Below are 12,717 nucleotides of genomic sequence, written 5' to 3' on the forward strand. Positions count from 1 at the left end.
TAACACACAATAATAAAAATGTAAAATGTATGTACAAAGTTTTAAATTGTGAATTGTAAATTTTGTATGAAAATTATTTTCCAACATATACATAGCACATATAGGCAAGGAAAATCCGATTAGTGATGAATATGTACATTCAACATGAAATTTAGAAAAGATACTTTCACGATAATTAACGTAAAACGTGTACATAAAATTTGCCAATAAGAAGATAAATATTTTATTTGTTAGTTAATAGACATGTAGCATAGATAATAAAGAACGGCTCAATGACCGTGATAATTCTAAAAAGCGATAAATTTTATTCGGCACAGAAATGAAATTATACTCTCCCTCTTGAACACCGGCCATTAAGCGTTCGTTTGCCGTGGTGAATGAAATCTCGTTTTAAAACGCGTGCTAACGATTGATATTTCTAATTTCCGGCCGATATTCCCCCATCCAGGTATAGCGCTAATGGAGAGTGAGCTTTTAAGTCCCTTATTTCACGTCGATAAATCTATCATCTGGCAAATTTCGTCGACGAAAAAAACAACCGTCGACACGCAGTCGACGCTACAACGATGATAAAGCTGCATAGTTATCGCGATTACAGCCAACAATCCTCCTGCCGTTTCTATGGGTTTGTCCCGTTGGAACATGTGCGAGAGCACGTAGTCGTCGCCGTTATATCGACGACATGAGAGTGTCGAAATCGTTTGGTTGCTCGATACAACGAGCACGGAAATTCGTTTGAAATTTAAATCACGCGGCTAACATGCAAATCGAGGATGCCATTAAGAAGCGATACGTCGCGCGTCGCGGTGACGATTTGTAATGGCGTGGCAAGTCGAAATCTCGTTCCATCAAAGTCAAAGACTGGTAGATTACTTTACAATTTCTCGAGTTCTTAAATAGGGGATTTTTAACGACGATAAAAAACAGATTTATTTAGCTTGGTGCATAAAAATATAAAATCGAACGGAATATAAAATTTTGGATAAATTCTAATTTTTATTATGATGATCTAATATTAATTATGAAAAACGGCGTAATCGTGATTAGTTTATAGCTTGGAGTTATAGTTTGGAGTTATAAAAAACCATTTTTTTTTTTCTATAATATCTTTAGAAGTTAAAAGTTTTGAAGATGTATTAATTGGTTGATAACACGTAACGGAAATTCCCAAGTAATAAGTAATCAGAGAATAAAATTTTGCGAAGTTTTACAAAAGACTTCTCAATGGATGCCCTAATTTTACACTATTCTTCGAAAAGTATTTTGACAACTAAAAGGGAAAACGGTGGATACTCGAAAAGAGTACACGTTTTAAGCGTACTAAAAGTTTTTAGAATTAAACCTTTTTATTTCTCAAGTAGTACGTCTGCTATGAAAATGAGGACAATGCTAGAAAAGGAACCACAGTTTTGTAGAAAAACTGAAGTCACAATTAAGACCCGAATAAAAACCAAGCACGTACATCTTACCATGTTTTTCGCCCTTCCGTACGTTCTCCTTGATTAGCTTTTTTAATTTTACTCGTTCCGATCTTGAAACGCTTCTACATTTGTCCCAAAAACTGTCGAGCTTATCCTTTCTTAATACCATTTTAATCATTCCTGATTTGTTCGATTTTACAATAAAATACGTACCCTATCACGAGTTTATTTAATCGAATTGTTTTTGAAATGATTTTGTAATAACCAGAGAATCTATGTGTATGCGTTTAATAAAAAATCACGTATTCCAAGTAAAGTCTGAGGTTTACCTTTTACCGTTTCTCTATCCTAAAATCTAGTTTTATAAAAAAAACTAAGCAAACATTGTCTCAAATACACCTAAATAAACAGAAAATTGCTGTAATTGCGTGAAAATAATCAAACTCTCCAGAGTTTGTCTCCTAAATTATCTTCTAATTTTCGTACTGTCAAAAATACGAGCTTGTTCGGAATATAGAAAACTACTATCAACTTGAAAAAAAATTAGCAATTAGTAATCACGAAAACAATTTAAAAGCTATTGACCTAATACTGCCTAAGCAAATATTTGAAGCTTAACGACCATTCTCCATTTTCCTATCAGGAATGAAAGACATGGTAATAATTCTGACCCTGACCGATATCACGTTATAAACGAATCCCATTTACTCATAAATCTAGTTATTCCCAGAACAAATACTCACCATTGACACATGATAAAACACACCGAACTCCGTGAAACATATCATTCAATCAAGTTTTTGCCGATTCTGAGATGGATACCATGCATTTACGAAGAAACCTTTCCCTACATAATTATACATCCGAGAACTTGCTATTATTTTATTATTTAAAAAATTAATATGATTAAATATATATTTAACACTATTGATAAAAGTAGGTAAATGAACTCTAACCTTGAAGCCAGTAAGGAACGTCGCGGGATCAGAGGGGGTCCGGGCCGAGGACGCCTGATTGGTGGCCCCGTAACTCAACTGATGCTGATAGTTGGAAAGGATCTTTTTGTGAGCACTGGCCTGAGCTCTATAAGCTGACACTGATAACTTCATTTCTTCGTGTTCCCGGTAAAGGGTCCGATTCTCCCGATGCTCCAACCAGGGTACATTCTCGTTCCTTCGTGGTAAACGTGGTTAAGTCTTTTTAAGAGATCGGCACGCGCGGCCGGACAGCTACGATGAAAATCCCTCGGAAAAGGAATGAAAGCGGGTCAGCTACCGCGTTCGACTAGTTATCCGCTTTTCCTGCCTTCGATTTCAGCCGATTTTCCCGGTCTATCGTAGTTGTTTACTTTTATTTTCACGAGTTCCCTTCGTTCGATATCCTTATCTCAAACTCCGCCCACGATTTCGTTTCAATTCTTGGTAGTTTTCCCCAGGCCTCTTTCCCTTTTGTATCTGACTTCGACTGACTTCTACTAAACAGACAATCGTCGTTAAGCGGTACTCCAATCTTGTTCCTTCGCTTTGGAATTCATTGTTTCGTTAAACATCAAGATCTAAAAAGAAAGTAGCTAACGCTCGCTTTAAAAAGCTTGTAATACGGGCGTACGATACAAAGAGGCTTTACGGGGATAATTCGTCGAGAAATTTTCTTCCCTTTCGATGATCGTGGGGTTTATATCTTCTTAACGGATCGGTTGTTACGAATTTTCTCGATATCACGGGAAAAGGGGTACGGAACGGCGAGATGTTTCTCTCTATTCGTTTGTGGACGATGATTTCCCGCGAGAGAGGCGAATACGAGGATACGTGACTCTTCGGCTTGCCTTGTCCCTTTCGCGCGCTCTCTTCTCGCGTTTCGACGGCTATTCTCAATATATCTGTCCGATCGAATGGAATAGTTTTGCAACCAAAGGCTTTCGAAGGTGAGCAGATTCAACACACCTAGCTAGCACGATCGAGGAGTAAATCCTTTTAGAAACCGTATGAAGGATTAAACATCTTACAATGGAAGAAAGGGTATCGATCGTAGGAATAATCCTTCTTTCGTTTACCAGTCCACGTTCGTTTTCTTACCCAGTTACGAGCAGTTTAACGTTCCTCCCAAGCTGTCGTAAATTCACCGTTTCGCCAAGAACAAACTCGCTCCCCGCTGGACTTTTTCTAATTGAAGCTTCCCTCCATCAGGACTCCCTGTAGCGTAAACAGACCGACTATCCACGGTCTAATTTCAAATCTTTTAAACTCTTTCAACGATCAACGTCTCATATTCTATATAATGTTCTACCGATAATACGAGCAACATACATCGAAGGCAGATCGCGTATTAATTTCTCGTCATCTATTCACATGGAACATCCCCATCTTCGACGAAGGAACTAAACACCCTTGGATTTATCGTCTCTCTATTAAAAATTAGAATTTCATTAATTCACTAACAACGATTATAAGTCATAGGAATAACGAACATTTGTAATGTCGCTCGATTATTCGCCCCTTGAACGCCTTCTTTCTACTTCTTTTTATTCGTCGTCGACTCAAGCTATAAGGCCACGTGCCGTTGTTCATTAAAAGTCGAACGCGCAGGACGCCACGAGTAAAGCGTGTTCCCACAATCAAGAAACCGTGACAAGGATATCTACGTCCCTTTATCGTCCCCTTGTCGTGTATCTCTTCGTTCGGATGACTTCCACGTACTTCGCAGTTCTGCTCCCTTCTAGCGTCCTGTGTGATCGATTCTATTTCAGCTACCGTGGCACCGAAATGCGAAAGAGATCGAGCATGATGTCCGACCAGTCCTCGAAAAACCATTGGATACTTCGAGCGGATCCTTGGGTCCAGGCAATAGAACTAGCTTTCCTCAATGATCCTTTGGTTCGCGTTTTTCTATGTTTCGATCTTGATCCTTCGATCGAACTCGACTCGCGACAACAAAGTCATTTCCTTGTGATATCGAAAGATTTGCAGGATTTACTCGTTCGAACGGTTATTTCTTATTCCTCGAGGTAACGTCTCAAACACTCTACGATGAAACGAATTATTTCTTCAAAAGTATCCGGATCTTGATCGCAACACTTTGGGTCGTTGATCACAGCACGAACAACAAAGATTCACTAATACGACAACGCTGTCTATACTCATTATAGGACAGAAGCCGTAAGAAGTAAAGGAACTTTCGATTATAGCACCGAGCCAAATATTTTTCCAGTTGATTTCAGGATACGAAACGATCGTAGATGATCACCTGGAAATAAGTGGAATTGTCACCATATTGCGAAAAATCTGCTCGAACCGACGAAACACGTATCACCATTGGTAAAGAGCCTCTCGAACTCGAAAGCTTCGCGAACCGATGAGATTCGCAGCAACGGAACATTAAGACGCGTCTGTAGCCGTAACCTATCGATTCTGATAGCCTGATAAGGCAAAGCTTTAAACCGACGAACCATTACCAAACGGACTTACTTCCGAATCCATGCTCTGATCTTCGACATTGTCACGACTCCGTATAACGGGTGTAAGGGATTAATGAAAGGATTAACAAACTCGGGATCATCGAAGGGTACGAGTCACGTACGAAACGAGACAGAGGGAGAGACACGTTGGCCACGTCAATTTGCTTTGCCAACAATAGACATTGGCACTCGATGGAAGATCAAAGCGTCGCGTGGTCAGTTGGAACGCGGCAAACGTCAGTGACTAACCCCGTAATCCGCTTAACCGAGGAAATTAGTCGTTCGCGGGCCGGAACATGGAAAATCGTTGTCGCAAACTTTTCCAATTGGTCCAGATTTGTTCTTCCTTACGCGGTTGTCTCGTCTATTTTTGATCGTCCGATCTTCTGTTTGTACGATCGGTTGAAACATAAACGATAGACGAGTAAATCAGTGAACAGAATTCGGTCGGGCCGTTAGTAGACCGCAACGCGTTGCGTCCGTAGCTCGAGCATAACTGGATTACCGCTACCAACGACACCGTGCATCGAGACATCGACTAACCACCACGAGGTTCGGCCTGTTCGTTCTATATTCACCCTTCGCTATAAGTGGATTAAATATTATCATAAACTGCGCGCGACCGGGCGAACGTGCCACCTACGCGGATTCTGCCTCGCGTGATTTTAGTCCGCGCTTTCATCGCTCGTGTTACCGCTCGGTCTCCGATTCGTTCGCAAACGAATTTCACTTGTTCGTATGATTTGGGGATGAATAAATGTAACGTCAAAGGAGATTTGAAGACGGTCATCGCTTTACTCGAATTCGGTGGTTATTGGGTTATAGTTAATTGAATTTGAAGATTGGTGTAGAAATAATAGAATAATTATATTATAAATATATCTATATATTTGTAAAAACATAGAAGAAAGACTAAAAATATAGGATTTTTCAAATTAGGCCTTTTCTGACAAATTGTGAGAACATGATTTACAAATGGCAATAAGAAAAATATATGTGTTATGTGAAAATTAACTCCATGTAGATGTTTCGTTATGAAATGAGTAATGAATATTGAATCTAACGTAACATGTATAATTAAATGTGCTTTGTCACAACATCACGGACAAATATTTTATTGTGCAATACATGTAAGAGATCGCGGTTTATTATAAAATGTTTTTATTTCCCATTAATATTAAGCGTTTAACTATAAAAATATAATAAAAAATTTGCAGCCAAAATTTGTACCGTATTTACTTTCTATTTTCACTTGAGAATTATGTCCGCAATTTATCAGAAAAACCGAGGACACCCCATGATATGGAATGCATGATATGGAAACTACAAAAATGATTCACATACATACATACTGATAGAAAACAGTAACGCGAAAACCAAAAGATAAAACAAAGTTTTAAATGCGAAATTGAAACATATAAACAAAACATTTTTAATTTAAGCAGACAATACGAAATTATCTCGCTTCTTTGAAATAAGTACTACGTATTTAGATCCACAAATACCACTATAAATGAAAGAAACAACCACCGATCGCACTATTATCCTTTGGTTAATCCTTGTCCGAAGACAAGAATCGAAGAAATTCTCCTTGCCTATTGTGCACTTTCAACGAATCCGGATCACCATTTTTATGCGACGATAAAATGGAACCTCACAAAATCAACCTAAAAAAATATCGTTCCAACCTCCGGTGGAATAATTATTCTTTACGCTAAGATCCGTTGGAGGAACACAAAAGCATTGTTTGTTCAATTCCACGGCCCAAACCATGACTCCCGATTCGTTTAACGATCACAATTATTTCCTAAGCAAGTACCTGCTTCTCATTTGGTAGCTTGGCTGGCATTATAATGCATAAGCACACGGCGTACATGTAAATTGAAGTGCGACAGGACGAGAGAAAGAGGAAGAGAAAGAGTGAAAGTGAGAGGGAGGAGCAACCAGTAAGAAGCAGCATAACCTGCTCGTCAAATACGTCGCCCATTATACGTTGACTGCATTGCTGTCTCTCTCATCACTTTCCAGCCCTTTCCCGTCTTTCCAGCAACGCTCTTACACAAATACGAGCCTGACTGTCATTCGGCTTATCGATCATTCCAATTGGTCATTACGGAAGATCGAGAGGGACAGTAAGCACGGACCATCGGGCGGAACCACCCTTTTATTTTCCTATCGCCCTATCGTTTCACCAGCAAGGAATATTTCGCGTAAACGTTGGATATTGTTTTGTCAAATAGCGTTTTTAAAAAATATGGAAGCCGTACTTCGCAAGGACTATTTGTAACTTCCAATTTTAAGATTTCCAAGATTTGAAACATCGAAACTGTCGCTAAGTAATTTTTATTGTAGAAAAAAGAATAGTGATAATACTGCGAGTGCTGGTTGAGAAATTAATTTTAAAAGATGTTGAGGATTAAGTCATGTGTAAACTATTAATAGAGAAAAATAAAAAAAATAACGTCACCTGCATTCCTAAGTTGAGGCGTATAATGAGAGATCTAGAATACGACAAGAGGAATAAATGCGTTACAAACAAAGTTGCAACATAATTCGTAAAAGTACGTCATATAGAAAAATCTCGTAATATAATTTTATGGAACGGGTAGAATTGTAAATCGAATTGAAAAACGAGGATATTAGTGTGCAAAATATGCATATGATCAACCGCTAAAAAATGAACCTACAAACCTATAAAGAAATGTGCGTAATACGTTTACTATAAACAACACGCACATATATATAGGTTCGATCTTTAACGTTAAAGAGTCAAAAAGACACGTTGTCGGAAGGCCAACAGCTCGGAGAATCTTTTGTCAGCACTTCTCTTTTCGTTAACCCTTTTCCTTTGACTTTTATCTTATCTTTCTTTTCGCCCGTACGCGTTAGTAGAGTCACGCAAACAACAAAGAAACCACTTTGAGGATAACGAGAACTTCTCGAATTCGATATAGAGACGCGAAGCAATCGAACATCATGTTTAAGGTGATAAAAGCACCGTCGAACTAATCCAAATATAGCATTGTTCCGCTTCCTCGGTCTATTTCTCTCTGTAAGGACGAGTCGAGCTGCGGACGCCTGTATTTCTGGACGGTTCTCATAAATGAATTACGCGATTTCAAATCGGGTCGACTAGAATTGTGCAAGAAGGTCACAGCTTTTCTCGTTAACCGAACAATCGTCATCACGCGACGAGGCTTTATTAGAACGGCATTCCTTCTTCGAGTGCTTCCTTCCGCGAAGTAAAACGAACGTCACTCGAGCGAACGGCTAATTACGTTCATTAAAAAACACGTTGTTTTCTCCGATATTCTCGAAACGAAAAGAAATACACTATGAGGTAAATCCAACCTTCGCCTACACCATCGGAACTTCTACTTACTTTAATCGCACAACAAACTTAGCGTTTCTTTCGTCAACGAAAACGAAATCAAACACTATTGTACGCGATATCGATCTACAATTGGCGTCCGGCCGAATGGATCGCTACCGACTTCGACTAGTAAATCACCGACGACAATAAGTCGATAATTCCTTCACCTTCCAACGTGTAGAATATCTTGCGACAAACGATATGCTTCTGGTCGTTCACAGACACACAACACCCTATCCATAGTTCCTCTGGAAGAAAGGATCAGCCGATCAGCCCTTCAACGACGATCTTCAAACCGACACGACCGACCAACATATGCCAGTCATCGAAATGCAATTCGTCGTGACGACCGAACTAAAACAAACTAAACCAAATCGATATCGAACTGTGTACGATCGCGAGTTCGAGTTCTTCTTAGCAGTCAGCTGATGAGCGCAGCTTCTCGATGATCGACGGCACCAGAGTCACCCACCAATAGAACTGTCACCCGCGACGAGGCACGTAAAAATACCGTTACGATATCGCGTTGATACGATCGATTTAACAATCGGCCGATCTGAAGGTATCATCGAAGGATACCGGTCGCGTTTCCGCACGCACGTGTTACTCGGCCCCACGAAAGTCACTAGGAGGCAAGTAGCAACCCCCGCCAACCGTGGAGGACGGAGGGTGTGAGACAGGATGCCGGAACGTCTGACGATGGGAGGGATGATGGTTTGGTAGGGAGGGAGGTTGTAGTGGGAGCGTGAGAAAGAGGGGCGAAAAACGGCGAGGGGTAAAGAGTGGAATGGTACAGAAGGACGACCCGCAGGTTTCGCGTTATCATTACCACCATAGCGCTCGGGATTCCTCCCTACTTTGTTCCAGCCTGCAGAACCCCACCACGTATCCACATCTACGGATTAAAAACCGAAATCCTTCCCCTATCACTCCCGCTCTGTGCCCCGTTTACGTGGCGTTCGTGTGGTGTTCGTCGGTCGTGGGGATGCTGCGCAGTCTCTGGACCGTGTATATACCGTGCAACACCGAACGGACTTTCTGCGATATAGCCTGCTGCCGCTTCCTGGCCTGGCGAGGCGCTATGCGAACCCGAAATGCAATTTGACCAAGGGGGAGCAGAGTGGAGCAAGAGAACCACGGTCGAGGATGGATCGTATACGTTTTTGACGGAAGTTCCTTATCGAGATACGATGAGGATGATCCATCGGATGGTATTGACGAATCGTATTGGTACTGACGAACAGATAGCTTTTTCGACCAGATAACGTGCGATTTCCTTTTTTTCTCTTTTTTTCTTTTTGGAAGGTAATAACGTGAAATTGTTGTTGAAAGAAATAGAGATTCTTGTCATTATTAGTGGGGAACAATGAGACTGATCTGATCGAAGTAATTATTGATGAACTATCTCTGTGTCGCTGACTTGTGTGGTAGATTTCTACAGAAGTTATTATTCGGACAGCTGTTTTGTACTTTGACAAAACTATGTATAAGTCTAATTACAATAAGTAATAAGTTATTCATTTATATTTATTAGCGATGCATGATTCTGTTGATCCTTCTGTTTGATTTCTAATGATTGAATGAACAATGTAGAATCTTGAGGAAAGAATATGATGCTGAAAACGGTTGATCGCATGATTCTTCGTATCTTTGTTGTACATTTCATTCATTTCTATTTTAAATATGGATCTTGAAAAAGAGATCGGTAATAACGATAAAATAGTATTTAGTAAAATAAAAAAGAGAGATGTACAAATATATGAGTGTATGTCCTTGTTTTTTGAACCCACAAGTTTACTGAATTTTAAATATACCATGCTCGATATCAAGTTTTTTATCTAAAGGATAATTTAAAAGTGAATTAATTTCTAAATAAAAACCATTTCATTTCCAAATTCAATGAGGAATTAACCATTTGCTGGAAAATCGCTGTAATGGAGTGTACAGATTTTTCAAATGTTCCGAACTTCATTTTGTTACCCGTAATAGTATAAATCTTACATACATTTTAGTTACAATTTAAACATTGACCAGCATTATTACCTTGTTTACAATGAAAACGGAGAACGGCTTTTTATGTTTCTCAATGTCATAACATATTCATGAAAATTCGATAAATATTGTAACACCAAAGTAAGCAATTTAATATGGATATATTTCGATGAATAGTAATAAATCAAAAACATATCAAAGTACAATTACAAAGAGTATCGAACATCATATATCACATAAAGTATATTTATCACATAAGATAATCAATATAACTGGAGTAAGATATTTAACTTTCAATTGACACTAATCTGCCACTTCATACGATATGCCTCACACAAATTATGAACACATAAATAAACAAATCACTTGTATAAAAAGCTAAATCACTGAACTTGAACAACTTGCTTTATGATGCAAATGAATGTGTAACAAACGTTTCTTGCAATTGGTTTCCATCTACTTCAATTTATTATTTCACATATTAAAAAATAATACAAAATAATCGAAACATCTTATTAAATATAGCAATATTAAAATATATTAAAAATACACATAGGGATATTCTTTTTACATTATATGCCTTAAGTTCCTATTCTGGCATATTCTTATGTCATGCCTTTATAAAATTTCAATTATATATCCCTCCATTGACTTATATGTTTAAAAAGTAATAAATAAAATATTCATTGTTATTTATTGTATTTCACCTGTATTGTTGTAGAAGACGATTTATAATTGATGCAGTAATATACAACAACAAGCCCAAGTTGTAATTTTCAGTTCAAAATGGAAAATGTGATGTTGGTATGGACTACCGGTTTTGGCGGAAGCAACATACAGCGTCCTCTATATTTTCTGGCTACAAATATGTTATACAAAAAAACTATCCTTTGTAATTTATAAAAATGTTCTACATGAAAATACTCTCCCAACCAATGGTATCATAATACGGCTGAAAAAGTACATATTGTAAAAATGTAAAATTCTACATTTTTCAATTAAAAGATGTTCTATTTTATGCCTGATTTGTAATTTCAGAGGAAAATTCAGTTTCAATTCGAATCACTACTATACTGAATCGATAACGTCGCATGCGACATGAAAATGATACGGGGGGTCAGATAACCTCTATGGATAATCTCTAAAACGTAGAACACGAAACAGCATCGAGTGTCACGTCTATTGTGTACCTCGTCGATAATTTCACGTTCTGAAATATCGACCTGGAAAAAGGTCAGTGTGTTTCTTACATCCTCTATGACTTGCGACGGCAAATATTGGAATTACATATTGTATCAACTCAGTCGTCGGAAGAAACAAAGCCAAACACGTATAAACGTAAGGGAAGTACCTAATGAATTCTTTAATGATTCACAGAAGGATTAATTCGTATTAAAATTAGTAAATAATTAATGTTTATATGTATTTGAGATATTATTGAAAATTCATATATATAAGTAATACTTCTCCTAAATGTTAATAAATTTGTACTTATTTATTGGATTGATAATCTTTAAAAAAAAAAAACAGCTGAGAGGAAGACATATTAGACACAAGAAAATATCAAATTATTAAATGAAAGATGTGATGGAACTATATTGGGGACTATTGATAATTACTACCCTCTTTACCTATATTAAGTGATCCAAGAACATATTTCCCTCAAATTTTTGTAGAAGAATTTGAACATTTTATAAACATAACGTTATTTAAAAAGACACAATGATTTATCAGCACAGATCTAACTATACAGAAATAAGTAACTGAAACAAACGCGATAAAAAATATAGCAGCACTGTGTTTTGAAATGAATTCAATAAAAATCATTACATCTGAGCAAAGAAAATTTTATTTTAAATATTTACGAATCACAACTTTACAAACTTAATTAAAAGTTAATGTCTTTCTAATTCGACTTCAAATACGTTAAAGAATGAAAAATTCTAATATTTAAGACTCTTTATTTATAATCAAAAACACTAGGAAAAATCGCTGTATCGTATTAGAATTCGCAAAGCTACAGAAAACAATCATTATATCACAATTAAAGTACAGGCCAAAATATTCTCTCACAGCTTTAATTCAAATCTAGTCAAAAAAGTCTAGATTACTTTCCGATCCTAACTCAACAGATATTCAATTTTTCGAAATATTAATCAAAATCCACGATTTTCCTAATGAATATCACGATGGAATGGTATATATATCAGACAAGAAAAACAAATACTAAGCTTATTAAAAATAAAGTAAATATACGCGAATAAAATAAATAAAATAAAGTATAACAAAGCATAGTGACAAAGTAGTAACAAGAGTGACTTCCTATGCTCTTAATAATCCACAGGATCGTGTACCAATCCGGCTGGCTCTACCTAGTTATAATTAATAGACATACTAGAAAGTATGCCACCTATGAGATAGGTAAGAGTACCTACCTATAACTACATATGAGTAAGAATATATAGGTAATGCAGATA

The sequence above is a fragment of the Bombus vancouverensis genome, chromosome 2 (genome assembly GCF_051014615.1).
Source record: "Bombus vancouverensis nearcticus chromosome 2, iyBomVanc1_principal, whole genome shotgun sequence".
Lineage (NCBI taxonomy): Eukaryota > Metazoa > Arthropoda > Insecta > Hymenoptera > Apidae > Bombus > Bombus vancouverensis.